At 37.9% G+C, this 18,582-nt stretch overlaps 15 non-coding genes across 15 annotated transcripts; all 15 read left to right on the forward strand.

Annotated features, from left to right (window-relative positions):
- The first annotated feature begins 564 nt into the window (after window positions 1–564).
- On the forward strand, window positions 565–637 carry TRNAQ-UUG (transfer RNA glutamine (anticodon UUG)). Its single transcript has one exon. It is a non-coding gene; the product is annotated as a tRNA-Gln (tRNA).
- An 855-nt stretch (window positions 638–1,492) lies between these two features.
- On the forward strand, window positions 1,493–1,565 carry TRNAR-UCG (transfer RNA arginine (anticodon UCG)). Its single transcript has one exon. It is a non-coding gene; the product is annotated as a tRNA-Arg (tRNA).
- A 2,721-nt stretch (window positions 1,566–4,286) lies between these two features.
- TRNAR-UCG (transfer RNA arginine (anticodon UCG)) lies at window positions 4,287–4,359 on the forward strand. Its single transcript has one exon. It is a non-coding gene; the product is annotated as a tRNA-Arg (tRNA).
- A 1,864-nt stretch (window positions 4,360–6,223) lies between these two features.
- On the forward strand, window positions 6,224–6,296 carry TRNAR-UCG (transfer RNA arginine (anticodon UCG)). Its single transcript has one exon. It is a non-coding gene; the product is annotated as a tRNA-Arg (tRNA).
- Window positions 6,297–7,153: 857 nt separating this feature from the next.
- TRNAR-UCG (transfer RNA arginine (anticodon UCG)) lies at window positions 7,154–7,226 on the forward strand. Its single transcript has one exon. It is a non-coding gene; the product is annotated as a tRNA-Arg (tRNA).
- An 857-nt stretch (window positions 7,227–8,083) lies between these two features.
- Window positions 8,084–8,156, forward strand: TRNAR-UCG (transfer RNA arginine (anticodon UCG)). Its single transcript has one exon. It is a non-coding gene; the product is annotated as a tRNA-Arg (tRNA).
- Window positions 8,157–9,011: 855 nt separating this feature from the next.
- On the forward strand, window positions 9,012–9,084 carry TRNAQ-UUG (transfer RNA glutamine (anticodon UUG)). Its single transcript has one exon. It is a non-coding gene; the product is annotated as a tRNA-Gln (tRNA).
- An 855-nt stretch (window positions 9,085–9,939) lies between these two features.
- TRNAR-UCG (transfer RNA arginine (anticodon UCG)) lies at window positions 9,940–10,012 on the forward strand. The gene has a single exon. It is a non-coding gene; the product is annotated as a tRNA-Arg (tRNA).
- Window positions 10,013–10,872: 860 nt separating this feature from the next.
- Window positions 10,873–10,945, forward strand: TRNAQ-UUG (transfer RNA glutamine (anticodon UUG)). The gene has a single exon. It is a non-coding gene; the product is annotated as a tRNA-Gln (tRNA).
- Window positions 10,946–11,800: 855 nt separating this feature from the next.
- On the forward strand, window positions 11,801–11,873 carry TRNAR-UCG (transfer RNA arginine (anticodon UCG)). Its single transcript has one exon. It is a non-coding gene; the product is annotated as a tRNA-Arg (tRNA).
- Window positions 11,874–12,728: 855 nt separating this feature from the next.
- TRNAQ-UUG (transfer RNA glutamine (anticodon UUG)) lies at window positions 12,729–12,801 on the forward strand. The gene has a single exon. It is a non-coding gene; the product is annotated as a tRNA-Gln (tRNA).
- Window positions 12,802–13,656: 855 nt separating this feature from the next.
- TRNAR-UCG (transfer RNA arginine (anticodon UCG)) lies at window positions 13,657–13,729 on the forward strand. Its single transcript has one exon. It is a non-coding gene; the product is annotated as a tRNA-Arg (tRNA).
- An 860-nt stretch (window positions 13,730–14,589) lies between these two features.
- TRNAQ-UUG (transfer RNA glutamine (anticodon UUG)) lies at window positions 14,590–14,662 on the forward strand. The gene has a single exon. It is a non-coding gene; the product is annotated as a tRNA-Gln (tRNA).
- A 1,786-nt stretch (window positions 14,663–16,448) lies between these two features.
- TRNAR-UCG (transfer RNA arginine (anticodon UCG)) lies at window positions 16,449–16,521 on the forward strand. Its single transcript has one exon. It is a non-coding gene; the product is annotated as a tRNA-Arg (tRNA).
- Window positions 16,522–18,305: 1,784 nt separating this feature from the next.
- On the forward strand, window positions 18,306–18,378 carry TRNAR-UCG (transfer RNA arginine (anticodon UCG)). The gene has a single exon. It is a non-coding gene; the product is annotated as a tRNA-Arg (tRNA).
- Window positions 18,379–18,582: the final 204 nt, after the last annotated feature.

Genomic DNA, 18,582 nt, shown 5'->3' on the forward strand with positions numbered 1-18,582 from the left:
AAATCATGCTATTTCTTTCTCATCAACTTATGCAAATCATTGGAATTGCCACTTATGCCAAAAAGAGAGAGCTCTGAAAGTGTGTTTCTAACAAAAGGCAGTTTTCTCTCTCAAATTGTTTCACAAGTTTGAAAAAAATGAAGCATCTGCATTAACTCCTAAAGGTGTCCATGTTTTCTGCCAAGTGACCTCATGGAAGAGGAGGATTCTGTTTTGGCTTGTCCTTCCACGTTGTTGTCGTCAAGTTTGAAGAATTGAAACATCTGCATTCCCTTCTAACAGTAGATTTCCTCTATTTGACTGAGCGGACAAATTCGGCTCTGCTCATTTCTGGGGAATCGAAAATCAAGATGTTGTTTTGCAAAGCTTTGCCTTTCTTCCATCGTTACTTAATCCATCTTTCAAAATTGCTGTCACTGCTTGAAAGAGTGTGCAGTAAGTGGTGCCTCTTTCGGACAAAGGGAGGTTTCTCCAATTTTTTTCACAAGTTGAATCGCTTCTGCAATTTGTCATGCTATGTTTTTTCTTTTTCCCAGATACGCTGCCACACACACCCAAAATTGAGACCGCGTGGCCTAATGGATAAGGCGTCTGACTTTGAATCAGAAGATTGAGAGTTCGAGTCCCTTCGTGGTCGATGTTTATGAAGCTTCAAACACCAATGAAGAAGCCTGTCATGTTCTTCTGAAAAGGGGCAAGTGTATTTGTTACTTTTAATGATAAAAATTGGTGCGTTTAACTAAATCAAACAACCCTATGATGGAAAATTACTACAAATATAGGATAAAGGACAGTTTCCTTCAAATCTTTTAAAGCAAACCTTTAAATAAAAGTCATCAGAAACAGAGGGATATATTTGAAGAAGTTACCTGGTGGAAACACTGCTTTTAGCCATTGTTAGAGAAATGAAAACAGAAAAATTCTTTGGAAATCATGCTATTTCTTTCTCATCAACTTATGCAAATCATTGGAATTGCCACTTATGCCAAAAAGAGAGAGTTCTGAAAGTGTGTTTCTAACAAAAGGCAGTTTTCTCTCTCAAATTGTTTCACAAGTTTGAAAAAAATGAAGCATCTGCATTAACTCCTAAAGGTGTCCATGTTTTCTGCCAAGTGACCTCATGGAAGAGGAGGATTCTGTTTTGGCTTGTCCTTCCACGTTGTTGTCGTCAAGTTTGAAGAATTGAAACATCTGCATTCCCTTCTAACAGTAGATTTCCTCTATTTGACTGAGCGGACAAATTCGGCTCTGCTCATTTCTGGGGAATCGAAAATCAAGATGTTGTTTTGCAAAGCTTTGCCTTTCTTCCATCGTTACTTAATCCATCTTTCAAAATTGCTGTCACTGCTTGAAAGAGTGTGCAGTAAGTGGTGCCTCTTTCGGACAAAGGGAGGTTTCTCCAATTTTTTTCACAAGTTGAATCGCTTCTGCAATTTGTCATGCTATGTTTTTTCTTTTTCCCAGATACGCTGCCACACACACACAAAATTGAGACCGCGTGGCCTAATGGATAAGGCGTCTGACTTCGAATCAGAAGATTGAGGGTTCGAGTCCCTTCGTGGTCGATGTTTATGAAGCTTCAAACACCAATGCAGAAGCCTGGCATGTCATGTTCTTCTGAAAAGGGGCAAGTTTCTTTGTTACTTTTAATGATAAAAATTGGTGCGTTTAACTAAATCAAACAACCCTATGATATAAAATTACTACAAATATAAGATAAAGGACAGTTTCCTTCAAATCTTTTAAAGCAAACCTTTAAATAAAAGTCATCAGAAACAGAGGGATATATTGGAAGAAGTTACCTGGTGGAAACACTGCTTTTAGCCATTGTTAGAGAAATGAAAACAGAAAAATTCTTTGGAAATCATGCTATTTCTTTCTCATCAACTTATGCAAATCATTGGAATTGCCACTTATGCCAAAAAGAGAGAGCTCTGAAAGTGTGTTTCTAACAAAAGGCAGTTTTCTCTCTCAAATTGTTTCACAAGTTTGAAAAAAATGAAGCATCTGCATTAACTCCTAAAGGTGTCCATGTTTTCTGCCAAGTGACCTCATGGAAGAGGAGGATTCTGTTTTGGCTTGTCCTTCCACGTTGTTGTCGTCAAGTTTGAAGAATTGAAACATCTGCATTCCCTTCTAACAGTAGATTTCCTCTATTTGACTGAGCGGACAAATTCGGCTCTGCTCATTTCTGGGGAATCGAATATCAAGATGTTGTTTTGCAAAGCTTTGCCTTTCTTCCATCGTTACTTAATCCATCTTTCAAAATTGCTGTCACTGCTTGAAAGAGTGTGCAGTAAGTGGTGACTCTTTCGGACAAAGGGAGGTTTCTCCAATTTTTTTCACAAGTTGAATCGCTTCTGCAATTTGTCATGCTATGTTTTTTCTTTTTCCCAGATACGCTGCCACACACACCCAAAATTGAGACCCCGTGGACTAATGGATAAGGCGTCTGACTTCGAATCAGAAGATTGAGGGTTCGAGTCCCTTCGTGGTCGATGTTTATGAAGCTTCAAACACCAATGCAGAAGCCTGGCATGTCATGTTCTTCTGAAAAGGGGCAAGTTTCTTTGTTACTTTTAATGATAAAAATTGGTGCGTTTAACTAAATCAAACAACCCTATGATATAAAATTACTACAAATATAAGATAAAGGACAGTTTCCTTCAAATCTTTTAAAGCAAACCTTTAAATAAAAGTCATCAGAAACAGAGGGATATATTGGAAGAAGTTACCTGGTGGAAACACTGCTTTTAGCCATTGTTAGAGAAATGAAAACAGAAAAATTCTTTGGAAATCATGCTATTTCTTTCTCATCAACTTATGCAAATCATTGGAATTGCCACTTATGCCAAAAAGAGAGAGCTCTGAAAGTGTGTTTCTAACAAAAGGCAGTTTTCTCTCTCAAATTGTTTCACAAGTTTGAAAAAAATGAAGCATCTGCATTAACTCCTAAAGGTGTCCATGTTTTCTGCCAAGTGACCTCATGGAAGAGGAGGATTCTGTTTTGGCTTGTCCTTCCACGTTGTTGTCGTCAAGTTTGAAGAATTGAAACATCTGCATTCCCTTCTAACAGTAGATTTCCTCTATTTGACTGAGCGGACAAATTCGGCTCTGCTCATTTCTGGGGAATCGAAAATCAAGATGTTGTTTTGCAAAGCTTTGCCTTTCTTCCATCGTTACTTAATCCATCTTTCAAAATTGCTGTCACTGCTTGAAAGAGTGTGCAGTAAGTGGTGCCTCTTTCGGACAAAGGGAGGTTTCTCCAATTTTTTTCACAAGTTGAATCGCTTCTGCAATTTGTCATGCTATGTTTTTTCTTTTTCCCAGATACGCTGCCACACACACACAAAATTGAGACCGCGTGGCCTAATGGATAAGGCGTCTAACTTTGAATCAGAAGATTGAGAGTTCGAGTCCCTTCGTGGTCGATGTTTATGAAGCTTCAAACACCAATGAAGAAGCCTGTCATGTTCTTCTGAAAAGGGGCAAGTTTATTTGTTACTTTTAATGATAAAAATTGGTGCGTTTAACTAAATCAAACAACCCTATGATGGAAAATTACTACAAATATAGGATAAAGGACAGTTTCCTTCAAATCTTTTAAAGCAAACCTTTAAATAAAAGTCATCAGAAACAGAGGGATATATTTGAAGAAGTTACCTGGTGGAAACACTGCTTTTAGCCATTGTTAGAGAAATGAAAACAGAAAAATTCTTTGGAAATCATGCTATTTCTTTCTCATCAACTTATGCAAATCATTGGAATTGCCACTTATGCCAAAAAGAGAGAGCTCTGAAAGTGTGTTTCTAACAAAAGGCAGTTTTCTCTCTCAAATTGTTTCACAAGTTTGAAAAAAATGAAGCATCTGCATTAACTCCTAAAGGTGTCCATGTTTTCTGCCAAGTGACCTCATGGAAGAGGAGGATTCTGTTTTGGCTTGTCCTTCCACGTTGTTGTCGTCAAGTTTGAAGAATTGAAACATCTGCATTCCCTTCTAACAGTAGATTTCCTCTATTTGACTGAGCGGACAAATTCGTCTCTGCTCATTTCTGGGGAATCGAAAATCAAGATGTTGTTTTGCAAAGCTTTGCCTTTCTTCCATCGTTACTTAATCCATCTTTTAAAATTGCTGTCACTGCTTGAAAGAGTGTGCAGTAAGTGGTGCCTCTTTCGGACAAAGGGAGGTTTCTCCAATTTTTTTCACAAGTTGAATCGCTTCTGCAATTTGTCATGCTATGTTTTTTCTTTTTCCCAGATACGCTGCCACACACACACAAAATTGAGACCGCGTGGCCTAATGGATAAGGCGTCTGACTTCGAATCAGAAGATTGAGGGTTCGAGTCCCTTCGTGGTCGATGTTTATGAAGCTTCAAACACCAATGCAGAAGCCTGGCATGTCATGTTCTTCTGAAAAGGGGCAAGTTTCTTTGTTACTTTTAATGATAAAAATTGGTGCGTTTAACTAAATCAAACAACCCTATGATATAAAATTACTACAAATATAAGATAAAGGACAGTTTCCTTCAAATCTTTTAAAGCAAACCTTTAACCCCTTAAGGACACATGACATGTGTGACATGTCATGATTCCCTTTTATTCCAGAAGTTTGGTCCTTAAGGGGTTAAATAAAAGTCATCAGAAACAGAGGGATATATTGGAAGAAGTTACCTGGTGGAAACACTGCTTTTAGCCATTGTTAGAGAAATGAAAACAGAAAAATTCTTTGGAAATCATGCTATTTCTTTCTCATCAACTTATGCAAATCATTGGAATTGCCACTTATGCCAAAAAGAGAGAGCTCTGGAAGTGTGTTTCTAACAAAAGGCAGTTTTCTCTCTCAAATTGTTTCACAAGTTTGAAAAAAATGAAGCATCTGCATTAACTCCTAAAGGTGTCCATGTTTTCTGCCAAGTGACCTCATGGAAGAGGAGGATTCTGTTTTGGCTTGTCCTTCCACGTTGTTGTCAAGTTTGAAGAATTGAAACATCTGCATTCCCTTCTAACAGTAGATTTCCTCTATTTGACTGAGCGGACAAATTCGGCTCTGCTCATTTCTGGGGAATCGAAAATCAAGATGTTGTTTTGCAAAGCATTGCCTTTCTTCCATCGTTACTTAATCCATCTTTTAAAATTGCTGTCACTGCTTGAAAGAGTGTGCAGTAAGTGGTGCCTCTTTCGGACAAAGGCAGGTTTCTCCAATTTTTTTCACAAGTTGAATCGCTTCTGCAATTTGTCATGCTATGTTTTTTCTTTTTCCCAGATACGCTGCCACATCACACCCAAAATTGAGACCGCGTGGCCTAATGGATAAGGCGTCTGACTTCAAATCAGAAGATTGAGGGTTCGAGTCCCTTCGTGGTCGATGTTTATGAAGCTTCAAACACCAATGCAGAAGCCTGTCATGTTCTTCTGAAAAGGGGCAAGTTTATTTGTTACTTTTAATGATAAAAATTGGTGCGTTTAACTAAATCAAACAACCCTATGATGGAAAATTACTACAAATATAAGATAAACGACAGTTTCCTTCAAATCTTTTAAAGCAAACCTTTAAATAAAAGTCATCAGAAACAGAGGGATATATTTGAAGAAGTTACCTGGTGGAAACACTGCTTTTAGCCATTGTTAGAGAAATGAAAACAGAAAAATTCTTTGGAAATCATGCTATTTCTTTCTCATCAACTTATGCAAATCATTGGAATTGCCACTTATGCCAAAAAGAGAGAGCTCTGAAAGTGTGTTTCTAACAAAAGGCAGTTTTCTCTCTCCAATTGTTTCACAAGTTTGAAAAAAATGAAGCATCTGCATTAACTCCTAAAGGTGTCCATGTTTTCTGCCAAGTGACCTCATGGAAGAGGAGGATTCTGTTTTGGCTTGTCCTTCCACGTTGTTGTCGTCAAGTTTGAAGAATTTAAACATCTGCATTCCCTTCTAACAGTAGATTTCCTCTATTTGACTGAGCGGACAAATTCGGCTCTGCTCATTTCTGGGGAATCGAAAATCAAGATGTTGTTTTGCAAAGCTTTGCCTTTCTTCCATCGTTACTTAATCCATCTTTTAAAATTGCTGTCACTGCTTGAAAGAGTGTGCAGTAAGTGGTGCCTCTTTCGGACAAAGGGAGGTTTCTCCAATTTTTTTCACAAGTTGAATCGCTTCTGCAATTTGTCATGCTATGTTTTTTCTTTTTCCCAGATACGCTGCCACACACACACCCAAAATTAAGACCGCGTGGCCTAATGGATAAGGCGTCTGACTTCGAATCAGAAGATTGAGGGTTCGAGTCCCTTCGTGGTCGATGTTTATGAAGCTTCAAACACCAATGCAGAAGCCTGGCATGTTCTTCTGAAAAGGGGCAAGTTTCTTTGTTACTTTTAATGATAAAAATTGGTGCGTTTAACTAAATCAAACAACCCTATGATATAAAATTACTACAAATATAAGATAAAGGACAGTTTCCTTCAAATCTTTTAAAGCAAACCTTTAAATAAAAGTCATCAGAAACAGAGGGATATATTGGAAGAAGTTACCTGGTGGAAACACTGCTTTTAGCCATTGTTAGAGAAATGAAAACAGAAAAATTCTTTGGAAATCATGCTATTTCTTTCTCATCAACTTATGCAAATCATTGGAATTGCCACTTATGCCAAAAAGAGAGAGCTCTGAAAGTGTGTTTCTAACAAAAGGCAGTTTTCTCTCTCAAATTGTTTCACAAGTTTGAAAAAAATGAAGCATCTGCATTAACTCCTAAAGGTGTCCATGTTTTCTGCCAAGTGACCTCATGGAAGAGGAGGATTCTGTTTTGGCTTGTCCTTCCACGTTGTTGTCGTCAAGTTTGAAGAATTGAAACAACTGCATTCCCTTCTAACAGTAGATTTCCTCTATTTGACTGAGCGGACAAATTCGGCTCTGCTCATTTCTGGGGAATCGAAAATCAAGATGTTGTTTTGCAAAGCTTTGCCTTTCTTCCATCGTTACTTAATCCATCTTTTAAAATTGCTGTCACTGCTTGAAAGAGTGTGCAGTAAGTGGTGCCTCTTTCGGACAAAGGGAGGTTTCTCCAATTTTTTTCACAAGTTGAATCGCTTCTGCAATTTGTCATGCTATGTTTTTTCTTTTTCCCAGATACGCTGCCACACACACACCCAAAATTAAGACCGCGTGGCCTAATGGATAAGGCGTCTGACTTCGAATCAGAAGATTGAGGGTTCGAGTCCCTTCGTGGTCGATGTTTATGAAGCTTCAAACACCAATGCAGAAGCCTGGCATGTTCTTCTGAAAAGGGGCAAGTTTCTTTGTTACTTTTAATGATAAAAATTGGTGCGTTTAACTAAATCAAACAACCCTATGATATAAAATTACTACAAATATAAGATAAAGGACAGTTTCCTTCAAATCTTTTAAAGCAAACCTTTAAATAAAAGTCATCAGAAACAGAGGGATATATTGGAAGAAGTTACCTGGTGGAAACACTGCTTTTAGCCATTGTTAGAGAAATGAAAACAGAAAAATTCTTTGGAAATCATGCTATTTCTTTCTCATCAACTTATGCAAATCATTGGAATTGCCACTTATGCCAAAAAGAGAGAGCTCTGAAAGTGTGTTTCTAACAAAAGGCAGTTTTCTCTCTCAAATTGTTTCACAAGTTTGAAAAAAATGAAGCATCTGCATTAACTCCTAAAGGTGTCCATGTTTTCTGCCAAGTGACCTCATGGAAGAGGAGGATTCTGTTTTGGCTTGTCCTTCCACGTTGTTGTCGTCAAGTTTGAAGAATTGAAACAACTGCATTCCCTTCTAACAGTAGATTTCCTCTATTTGACTGAGCGGACAAATTCGGCTCTGCTCATTTCTGGGGAATCGAAAATCAAGATGTTGTTTTGCAAAGCTTTGCCTTTCTTCCATCGTTACTTAATCCATCTTTTAAAATTGCTGTCACTGCTTGAAAGAGTGTGCAGTAAGTGGTGCCTCTTTCGGACAAAGGGAGGTTTCTCCAATTTTTTTCACAAGTTGAATCGCTTCTGCAATTTGTCATGCTATGTTTTTTCTTTTTCCCAGATACGCTGCCACACACACACCCAAAATTGAGACCGCGTGGCCTAATGGATAAGGCGTCTGACTTCGAATCAGAAGATTGAGGGTTTGAGTCCCTTCGTGGTCGATGTTTATGAAGCTTCAAACACCAATGCAGAAGCCTGGCATGTTCTTCTGAAAAGGGGCAAGTTTCTTTGTTACTTTTAATGATAAAAATTGGTGCGTTTAACTAAATCAAACAACCCTATGATATAAAATTACTACAAATATAAGATAAAGGACAGTTTCCTTCAAATCTTTTAAAGCAAACCTTTAAATAAAAGTCATCAGAAACAGAGGGATATATTGGAAGAAGTTACCTGGTGGAAACACTGCTTTTAGCCATTGTTAGAGAAATGAAAACAGAAAAATTCTTTGGAAATCATGCTATTTCTTTCTCATCAACTTATGCAAATCATTGGAATTGCCACTTATGCCAAAAAGAGAGAGCTCTGAAAGTGTGTTTCTAACAAAAGGCAGTTTTCTCTCTCAAATTGTTTCACAAGTTTGAAAAAAATGAAGCATCTGCATTAACTCCTAAAGGTGTCCATGTTTTCTGCCAAGTGACCTCATGGAAGAGGAGGATTCTGTTTTGGCTTGTCCTTCCACGTTGTTGTCGTCAAGTTTGAAGAATTGAAACATCTGCATTCCCTTCTAACAGTAGATTTCCTCTATTTGACTGAGCGGACAAATTCGGCTCTGCTCATTTCTGGGGAATCGAAAATCAAGATGTTGTTTTGCAAAGCTTTGCCTTTCTTCCATCGTTACTTAATCCATCTTTCAAAATTGCTGTCACTGCTTGAAAGAGTGTGCAGTAAGTGGTGCCTCTTTCGGACAAAGGGAGGTTTCTCCAATTTTTTTCACAAGTTGAATCGCTTCTGCAATTTGTCATGCTATGTTTTTTCTTTTTCCCAGATACGCTGCCACACACACCCAAAATTGAGACCGCGTGGCCTAATGGATAAGGCGTCTGACTTTGAATCAGAAGATTGAGAGTTCGAGTCCCTTCGTGGTCGATGTTTATGAAGCTTCAAACACCAATGAAGAAGCCTGTCATGTTCTTCTGAAAAGGGGCAAGTGTATTTGTTACTTTTAATGATAAAAATTGGTGCGTTTAACTAAATCAAACAACCCTATGATGGAAAATTACTACAAATATAGGATAAAGGACAGTTTCCTTCAAATCTTTTAAAGCAAACCTTTAAATAAAAGTCATCAGAAACAGAGGGATATATTTGAAGAAGTTACCTGGTGGAAACACTGCTTTTAGCCATTGTTAGAGAAATGAAAACAGAAAAATTCTTTGGAAATCATGCTATTTCTTTCTCATCAACTTATGCAAATCATTGGAATTGCCACTTATGCCAAAAAGAGAGAGTTCTGAAAGTGTGTTTCTAACAAAAGGCAGTTTTCTCTCTCAAATTGTTTCACAAGTTTGAAAAAAATGAAGCATCTGCATTAACTCCTAAAGGTGTCCATGTTTTCTGCCAAGTGACCTCATGGAAGAGGAGGATTCTGTTTTGGCTTGTCCTTCCACGTTGTTGTCGTCAAGTTTGAAGAATTGAAACATCTGCATTCCCTTCTAACAGTAGATTTCCTCTATTTGACTGAGCGGACAAATTCGGCTCTGCTCATTTCTGGGGAATCGAAAATCAAGATGTTGTTTTGCAAAGCTTTGCCTTTCTTCCATCGTTACTTAATCCATCTTTCAAAATTGCTGTCACTGCTTGAAAGAGTGTGCAGTAAGTGGTGCCTCTTTCGGACAAAGGGAGGTTTCTCCAATTTTTTTCACAAGTTGAATTGCTTCTGCAATTTGTCATGCTATGTTTTTTCTTTTTCCCAGATACGCTGCCACACACACACAAAATTGAGACCGCGTGGCCTAATGGATAAGGCGTCTGACTTCGAATCAGAAGATTGAGGGTTCGAGTCCCTTCGTGGTCGATGTTTATGAAGCTTCAAACACCAATGCAGAAGCCTGGCATGTCATGTTCTTCTGAAAAGGGGCAAGTTTCTTTGTTACTTTTAATGATAAAAATTGGTGCGTTTAACTAAATCAAACAACCCTATGATATAAAATTACTACAAATATAAGATAAAGGACAGTTTCCTTCAAATCTTTTAAAGCAAACCTTTAAATAAAAGTCATCAGAAACAGAGGGATATATTGGAAGAAGTTACCTGGTGGAAACACTGCTTTTAGCCATTGTTAGAGAAATGAAAACAGAAAAATTATTTGGAAATCATGCTATTTCTTTCTCATCAACTTATGCAAATCATTGGAATTGCCACTTATGCCAAAAAGAGAGAGCTCTGAAAGTGTGTTTCTAACAAAAGGCAGTTTTCTCTCTCAAATTGTTTCACAAGTTTGAAAAAAATGAAGCATCTGCATTAACTCCTAAAGGTGTCCATGTTTTCTGCCAAGTGACCTCATGGAAGAGGAGGATTCTGTTTTGGCTTGTCCTTCCACGTTGTTGTCGTCAAGTTTGAAGAATTGAAACATCTGCATTCCCTTCTAACAGTAGATTTCCTCTATTTGACTGAGCGAACAAATTCGGCTCTGCTCATTTCTGGGGAATCGAAAATCAAGATGTTGTTTTGCAAAGCTTTGCCTTTCTTCCATCGTTACTTAATCCATCTTTCAAAATTGCTGTCACTGCTTGAAAGAGTGTGCAGTAAGTGGTGCCTCTTTCGGACAAAGGGAGGTTTCTCCAATTTTTTTCACAAGTTGAATCGCTTCTGCAATTTGTCATGCTATGTTTTTTCTTTTTCCCAGATACGCTGCCACACACACACAAAATTGAGACCGCGTGGCCTAATGGATAAGGCGTCTGACTTTGAATCAGAAGATTGAGAGTTCGAGTCCCTTCGTGGTCGATGTTTATGAAGCTTCAAACACCAATGAAGAAGCCTGTCATGTTCTTCTGAAAAGGGGCAAGTTTATTTGTTACTTTTAATGATAAAAATTGGTGCGTTTAACTAAATCAAACAACCCTATGATGGAAAATTACTACAAATATAGGATAAAGGACAGTTTCCTTCAAATCTTTTAAAGCAAACCTTTAAATAAAAGTCATCAGAAACAGAGGGATATATTTGAAGAAGTTACCTGGTGGAAACACTGCTTTTAGCCATTGTTAGAGAAATGAAAACAGAAAAATTCTTTGGAAATCATGCTATTTCTTTCTCATCAACTTATGCAAATCATTGGAATTGCCACTTATGCCAAAAAGAGAGAGCTCTGAAAGTGTGTTTCTAACAAAAGGCAGTTTTCTCTCTCAAATTGTTTCACAAGTTTGAAAAAAATGAAGCATCTGCATTAACTCCTAAAGGTGTCCATGTTTTCTGCCAAGTGACCTCATGGAAGAGGAGGATTCTGTTTTGGCTTGTCCTTCCACGTTGTTGTCGTCAAGTTTGAAGAATTGAAACATCTGCATTCCCTTCTAACAGTAGATTTCCTCTATTTGACTGAGCGGACAAATTCGTCTCTGCTCATTTCTGGGGAATCGAAAATCAAGATGTTGTTTTGCAAAGCTTTGCCTTTCTTCCATCGTTACTTAATCCATCTTTTAAAATTGCTGTCACTGCTTGAAAGAGTGTGCAGTAAGTGGTGCCTCTTTCGGACAAAGGGAGGTTTCTCCAATTTTTTTCACAAGTTGAATCGCTTCTGCAATTTGTCATGCTATGTTTTTTCTTTTTCCCAGATACGCTGCCACACACACACAAAATTGAGACCGCGTGGCCTAATGGATAAGGCATCTGACTTCGAATCAGAAGATTGAGGGTTCGAGTCCCTTCGTGGTCGATGTTTATGAAGCTTCAAACACCAATGCAGAAGCCTGTCATGTTCTTCTGAAAAGGGGCAAGTTTATTTGTTACTTTTAATGATAAAAATTGGTGCGTTTAACTAAATCAAACAACCCTATGATGGAAAATTACTACAAATATAGGATAAAGGACAGTTTCCTTCAAATCTTTTAAAGCAAACCTTTAAATAAAAGTCATCAGAAACAGAGGGATATATTTGAAGAAGTTACCTGGTGGAAACACTGCTTTTAGCCATTGTTAGAGAAATGAAAACAGAAAAATTCTTTGGAAATCATGCTATTTCTTTCTCATCAACTTATGCAAATCATTGGAATTGCCACTTATGCCAAAAAGAGAGAGCTCTGAAAGTGTGTTTCTAACAAAAGGCAGTTTTCTCTCTCAAATTGTTTCACAAGTTTGAAAAAAATGAAGCATCTGCATTAACTCCTAAAGGTGTCCATGTTTTCTGCCAATTGACCTCATGGAAGAGGAGGATTCTGTTTTGGCTTGTCCTTCCACGTTGTTGTCGTCAAGTTTGAAGAATTGAAACATCTGCATTCCCTTCTAACAGTAGATTTCCTCTATTTGACTGAGCGGACAAATTCGGCTCTGCTCATTTCTGGGGAATCGAAAATCAAGATGTTGTTTTGCAAAGCTTTGCCTTTCTTCCATCGTTACTTAATCCATCTTTCAAAATTGCTGTCACTGCTTGAAAGAGTGTGCAGTAAGTGGTGCCTCTTTCGGACAAAGGGAGGTTTCTCCAATTTTTTTCACAAGTTGAATCGCTTCTGCAATTTGTCATGCTATGTTTTTTCTTTTTCCCAGATACGCTGCCACACACACCCAAAATTGAGACCGCGTGGCCTAATGGATAAGGCGTCTGACTTTGAATCAGAAGATTGAGAGTTCGAGTCCCTTCGTGGTCAATGTTTATGAAGCTTCAAACACCAATGAAGAAGCCTGTCATGTTCTTCTGAAAAGGGGCAAGTTTATTTGTTACTTTTAATGATAAAAATTGGTGCGTTTAACTAAATCAAACAACCCTATGATGGAAAATTACTACAAATATAGGATAAAGGACAGTTTCCTTCAAATCTTTTAAAGCAAACCTTTAAATAAAAGTCATCAGAAACAGAGGGATATATTTGAAGAAGTTACCTGGTGGAAACACTGCTTTTAGCCATTGTTAGAGAAATGAAAACAGAAAAATTCTTTGGAAATCATGCTATTTCTTTCTCATCAACTTATGCAAATCATTGGAATTGCCACTTATGCCAAAAAGAGAGAGCTCTGAAAGTGTGTTTCTAACAAAAGGCAGTTTTCTCTCTCAAATTGTTTCACAAGTTTGAAAAAAATGAAGCATCTGCATTAACTCCTAAAGGTGTCCATGTTTTCTGCCAAGTGACCTCATGGAAGAGGAGGATTCTGTTTTGGCTTGTCCTTCCACGTTGTTGTCGTCAAGTTTGAAGAATTGAAACATCTGCATTCCCTTCTAACAGTAGATTTCCTCTATTTGACTGAGCGGACAAATTCGGCTCTGCTCATTTCTGGGGAATCGAAAATCAAGATGTTGTTTTGCAAAGCTTTGCCTTTCTTCCATCGTTACTTAATCCATCTTTCACAATTGCTGTCACTGCTTGAAAGAGTGTGCAGTAAGTGGTGCCTCTTTCGGACAAAGGGAGGTTTCTCCAATTTTTTTCACAAGTTGAATCGCTTCTGCAATTTGTCATGCTATGTTTTTTCTTTTTCCCAGATACACTGCCACACACACACAAAATTGAGACCGCGTGGCCTAATGGATAAGGCGTCTGACTTCGAATCAGAAGATTGAGGGTTCGAGTCCCTTCGTGGTCGATGTTTATGAAGCTTCAAACACCAATGCAGAAGCCTGGCATGTCATGTTCTTCTGAAAAGGGGCAAGTTTCTTTGTTACTTTTAATGATAAAAATTGGTGCGTTTAACTAAATCAAACAACCCTATGATATAAAATTACTACAAATATAAGATAAAGGACAGTTTCCTTCAAATCTTTTAAAGCAAACCTTTAAATAAAAGTCATCAGAAACAGAGGGATATATTGGAAGAAGTTACCTGGTGGAAACACTGCTTTTAGCCATTGTTAGAGAAATGAAAACAGAAAAATTCTTTGGAAATCATGCTATTTCTTTCTCATCAACTTATGCAAATCATTGGAATTGCCACTTATGCCAAAAAGAGAGAGCTCTGAAAGTGTGTTTCTAACAAAAGGCAGTTTTCTCTCTCAAATTGTTTCACAAGTTTGAAAAAAATGAAGCATCTGCATTAACTCCTAAAGGTGTCCATGTTTTCTGCCAAGTGACCTCATGGAAGAGGAGGATTCTGTTTTGGCTTGTCCTTCCACGTTGTTGTCGTCAAGTTTGAAGAATTGAAACATCTGCATTCCCTTCTAACAGTAGATTTCCTCTATTTGACTGAGCGGACAAATTCGGCTCTGCTCATTTCTGGGGAATCGAAAATCAAGATGTTGTTTTGCAAAGCTTTGCCTTTCTTCCATCGTTACTTAATCCATCTTTCAAAATTGCTGTCACTGCTTGAAAGAGTGTGCAGAAAGTGGTGCCTCTTTCGGACAAAGGGAGGTTTCTCCAATTTTTTTCACAAGTTGAATCGCTTCTGCAATTTGTCATGCTATGTTTTTTCTTTTTCCCAGATACGCTGCCACACACACCCAAAATTGAGACCGCGTGGCCTAATGGATAAGGCGTCTGACTTTGAATCAGAAGATTGAGAGTTCGAGTCCCTTCGTGGTCGATGTTTATGAAGCTTCAAACACCAATGAAGAAGCCTGTCATGTTCTTCTGAAAAGGGGCAAGTTTATTTGTTACTTTTAATGATAAAAATTGGTGCGTTTAACTAAATCAAACAACCCTATGATGGAAAATTACTACAAATATAAGATAAAGGACAGTTTCCTTCAAATCTTTTAAAGCAAACCTTTAAATAAAAGTCATCAGAAACAGAGGGATATATTTGAAGAAGTTACCTGGTGGAAACACTGCTTTTAGCCATTGTTAGAGAAATGAAAACAGAAAAATTCTTTGGAAATCATGCTATTTCTTTCTCATCAACTTATGCAAATCATTGGAATTGCCACTTATGCCAAAAAGAGAGAGCTCTGAAAGTGTGTTTCTAACAAAAGGCAGTTTTCTCTCTCAAATTGTTTCACAAGTTTGAAAAAAATGAAGCATCTGCATTAACTCCTAAAGGTGTCCATGTTTTCTGCCAAGTGACCTCATGGAAGAGGAGGATTCTGTTTTGGCTTGTCCTTCCACGTTGTTGTCGTCAAGTTTGAAGAATTGAAACATCTGCATTCCCTTCTAACAGTAGATTTCCTCTATTTGACTGAGCGGACAAATTCGGCTCTGCTCATTTCTGGGGAATCGAAAATCAAGATGTTGTTTTGCAAAGCTTTGCCTTTCTTCCATCGTTACTTAATCCATCTTTCAAAATTGCTGTCACTGCTTGAAAGAGTGTGCAGTAAGTGGTGCCTCTTTCGGACAAAGGGAGGTTTCTCCAATTTTTTTCACAAGTTGAATCGCTTCTGCAATTTGTCATGCTATGTTTTTTCTTTTTCCCAGATACGCTGCCACACGCACTCAAAATTGAGACTGCGTGGCCTAATGGATAAGGCGTCTGACTTCGAATCAGAAGATTGAGTGTTCGAGTCCCTTCGTGGTCGATGTTTATGAAGCTTCAAACACCAATGCAGAAGCCTGGCATGTCATGTTCTTCTGAAAAGGGGCAAGTTTCTTTGTTACTTTTAATGATAAAAATTGGTGCGTTTAACTAAATCAAACAACCCTATGATATAAAATTACTACAAATATAAGATAAAGGACAGTTTCCTTCAAATCTTTTAAAGCAAACCTTTAAATAAAAGTCATCAGAAACAGAGGGATATATTGGAAGAAGTTACCTGGTGGAAACACTGCTTTTAGCCATTGTTAGAGAAATGAAAACAGAAAAATTCTTTGGAAATCATGCTATTTCTTTCTCATCAACTTATGCAAATCATTGGAATTGCCACTTATGCCAAAAAGAGAGAGCTCTGAAAGTGTGTTTCTAACAAAAGGCAGTTTTCTCTCTCAAATTGTTTCACAAGTTTGAAAAAAATGAAGCATCTGCATTAACTCCTAAAGGTGTCCATGTTTTCTGCCAAGTGACCTCATGGAAGAGGAGGATTCTGTTTTGGCTTGTCCTTCCACGTTGTTGTCAAGTTTGAAGAATTGAAACATCTGCATTCCCTTCTAACAGTAGATTTCCTCTATTTGACTGAGGGGACAAATTCAACTCTGCTCATTTCTGGGGAATCGAAAATCAAGATGTTGTTTTGCAAAGCTTTGCCTTTCTTCCATCGTTACTTAATCCATCTTTTAAAATTGCTGTCACTGCTTGAAAGAGTGTGCAGTAAGTGGTGCCTCTTTCGGACAAAGGCAGGTTTCTCCAATTTTTTTCACAAGTTGAATCGCTTCTGCAATTTGTCATGCTATGTTTTTTCTTTTTCCCAGATACGCTGCCACATCACACCCAAAATTGAGACCGCGTGGCCTAATGGATAAGGCGTCTGACTTCGAATCAGAAGATTGAGGGTTCGAGTCCCTTCGTGGTCGATGTTTATGAAGCTTCAAACACCAATGAAGAAGCCTGTCATGTTCTTCTGAAAAGGGGCAAGTTTATTTGTTACTTTTAATGATAAAAATTGGTGCGTTTAACTAAATCAAACAACCCTATGATGGAAAATTACTACAAATATAGGATAAAGGACAGTTTCCTTCAAATCTTTTAAAGCAAACCTTTAAATAAAAGTCATCAGAAACAGAGGGATATATTTGAAGAAGTTACCTGGTGGAAACACTGCTTTTAGCCATTGTTAGAGAAATGAAAACAGAAAAATTCTTTGGAAATCATGCTATTTCTTTCTCATCAACTTATGCAAATCATTGGAATTGCCACTTATGCCAAAAAGAGAGAGCTCTGAAAGTGTGTTTCTAACAAAAGGCAGTTTTCTCTCTCAAATAGTTTCACAAGTTTGAAAAAAATGAAGCATCTGCATTAACTCCTAAAGGTGTCCATGTTTTCTGCCAAGTGACCTCATGGAAGAGGAGGATTCTGTTTTGGCTTGTCCTTCCACGTTGTTGTCGTCAAGTTTGAAGAATTGAAACATCTGCATTCCCTTCTAACAGTAGATTTCCTCTATTTGACTGAGGGGACAAATTCGGCTCTGCTCATTTCTGGGGAATCGAAAATCAAGATGTTGTTTTGCAAAGCTTTGCCTTTCTTCCATCGTTACTTAATCCATCTTTTAAAATTGCTGTCACTGCTTGAAAGAGTGTGCAGTAAGTGGTGCCTCTTTCGGACAAAGGCAGGTTTCTCCAATTTTTTTCACAAGTTGAATCGCTTCTGCAATTTGTCATGCTATGTTTTTTCTTTTTCCCAGATACGCTGCCACACACACCCAAAATTGAGACCGCGTGGCCTAATGGATAATGCGTCTGACTTTGAATCAGAAGATTGAGAGCTCGAGTCCCTTCGTGGTCGATGTTTATGAAGCTTCAAACACCAATGCAGAAGCCTGTCATGTTCTTCTGAAAAGGGGCAAGTTTATTTGTTACTTTTAATGATAAAAATTGGTGCGTTTAACTAAATCAAACAACCCTATGATGGAAAATTACTACAAATATAAGATAAAGGACAGTTTCCTTCAAATCTTTTAAAGCAAACCTTTAAATAAAAGTCATCAGAAACAGAGGGATATATTTGAAGAAGTTACCTGGTGGAAACACTGCTTTTAGCCATTGTTAGAGAAATGAAAACAGAAAAATTCTTTGGAAATCATGCTATTTCTTTCTCATCAACTTATGCAAATCATTGGAATTGCCACTTATGCCAAAAAGAGAGAGCTCTGAAAGTGTGTTTCTAACAAAAGGCAGTTTTCTCTCTCAAATTGTTTCACAAGTTTGAAAAAAATGAAGCATCTGCATTAACTCCTAAAGGTGTCCATGTTTTCTGCCAAGTGACCTCATGGAAGAGGAGGATTCTGTTTTGGCTTGTCCTTCCACGTTGTTGTCGTCAAGTTTGAAGAATTGAAACATCTGCATTCCCTTCTAACAGTAGATTTCCTCTATTTGACTGAGGGGACAAATTCGGCTCTGCTCATTTCTGGGGAATCGAAAATCAAGATGTTGTTTTGCAAAGCTTTGCCTTTCTTCCATCGTTACTTAATCCATCTTTTAAAATTGCTGTCACTGCTTGAAAGAGTGTGCAGTAAGTGGTGCCTCTTTCGGACAAAGGCAGGTTTCTCCAATTTTTTTCACAAGTTGAATCGCTTCTGCAATTTGTCATGCTATGTTTTTTCTTTTTCCCAGATACGCTGCCACATCACACCCAAAATTGAGACCGCGTGGCCTAATGGATAAGGCGTCTGACTTCGAATCAGAAGATTGAGGGTTCGAGTCCCTTCGTGGTCGATGTTTATGAAGCTTCAAACACCAATGAAGAAGCCTGTCATGTTCTTCTGAAAAGGGGCAAGTTTATTTGTTACTTTTAATGATAAAAATTGGTGCGTTTAACTAAATCAAACAACCCTATGATGGAAAATTACTACAAATATAGGATAAAGGACAGTTTCCTTCAAATCTTTTAAAGCAAACCTTTAAATAAAAGTCATCAGA

The sequence above is a fragment of the Pelobates fuscus genome, chromosome 9 (genome assembly GCF_036172605.1).
Source record: "Pelobates fuscus isolate aPelFus1 chromosome 9, aPelFus1.pri, whole genome shotgun sequence".
NCBI lineage: Eukaryota > Metazoa > Chordata > Amphibia > Anura > Pelobatidae > Pelobates > Pelobates fuscus.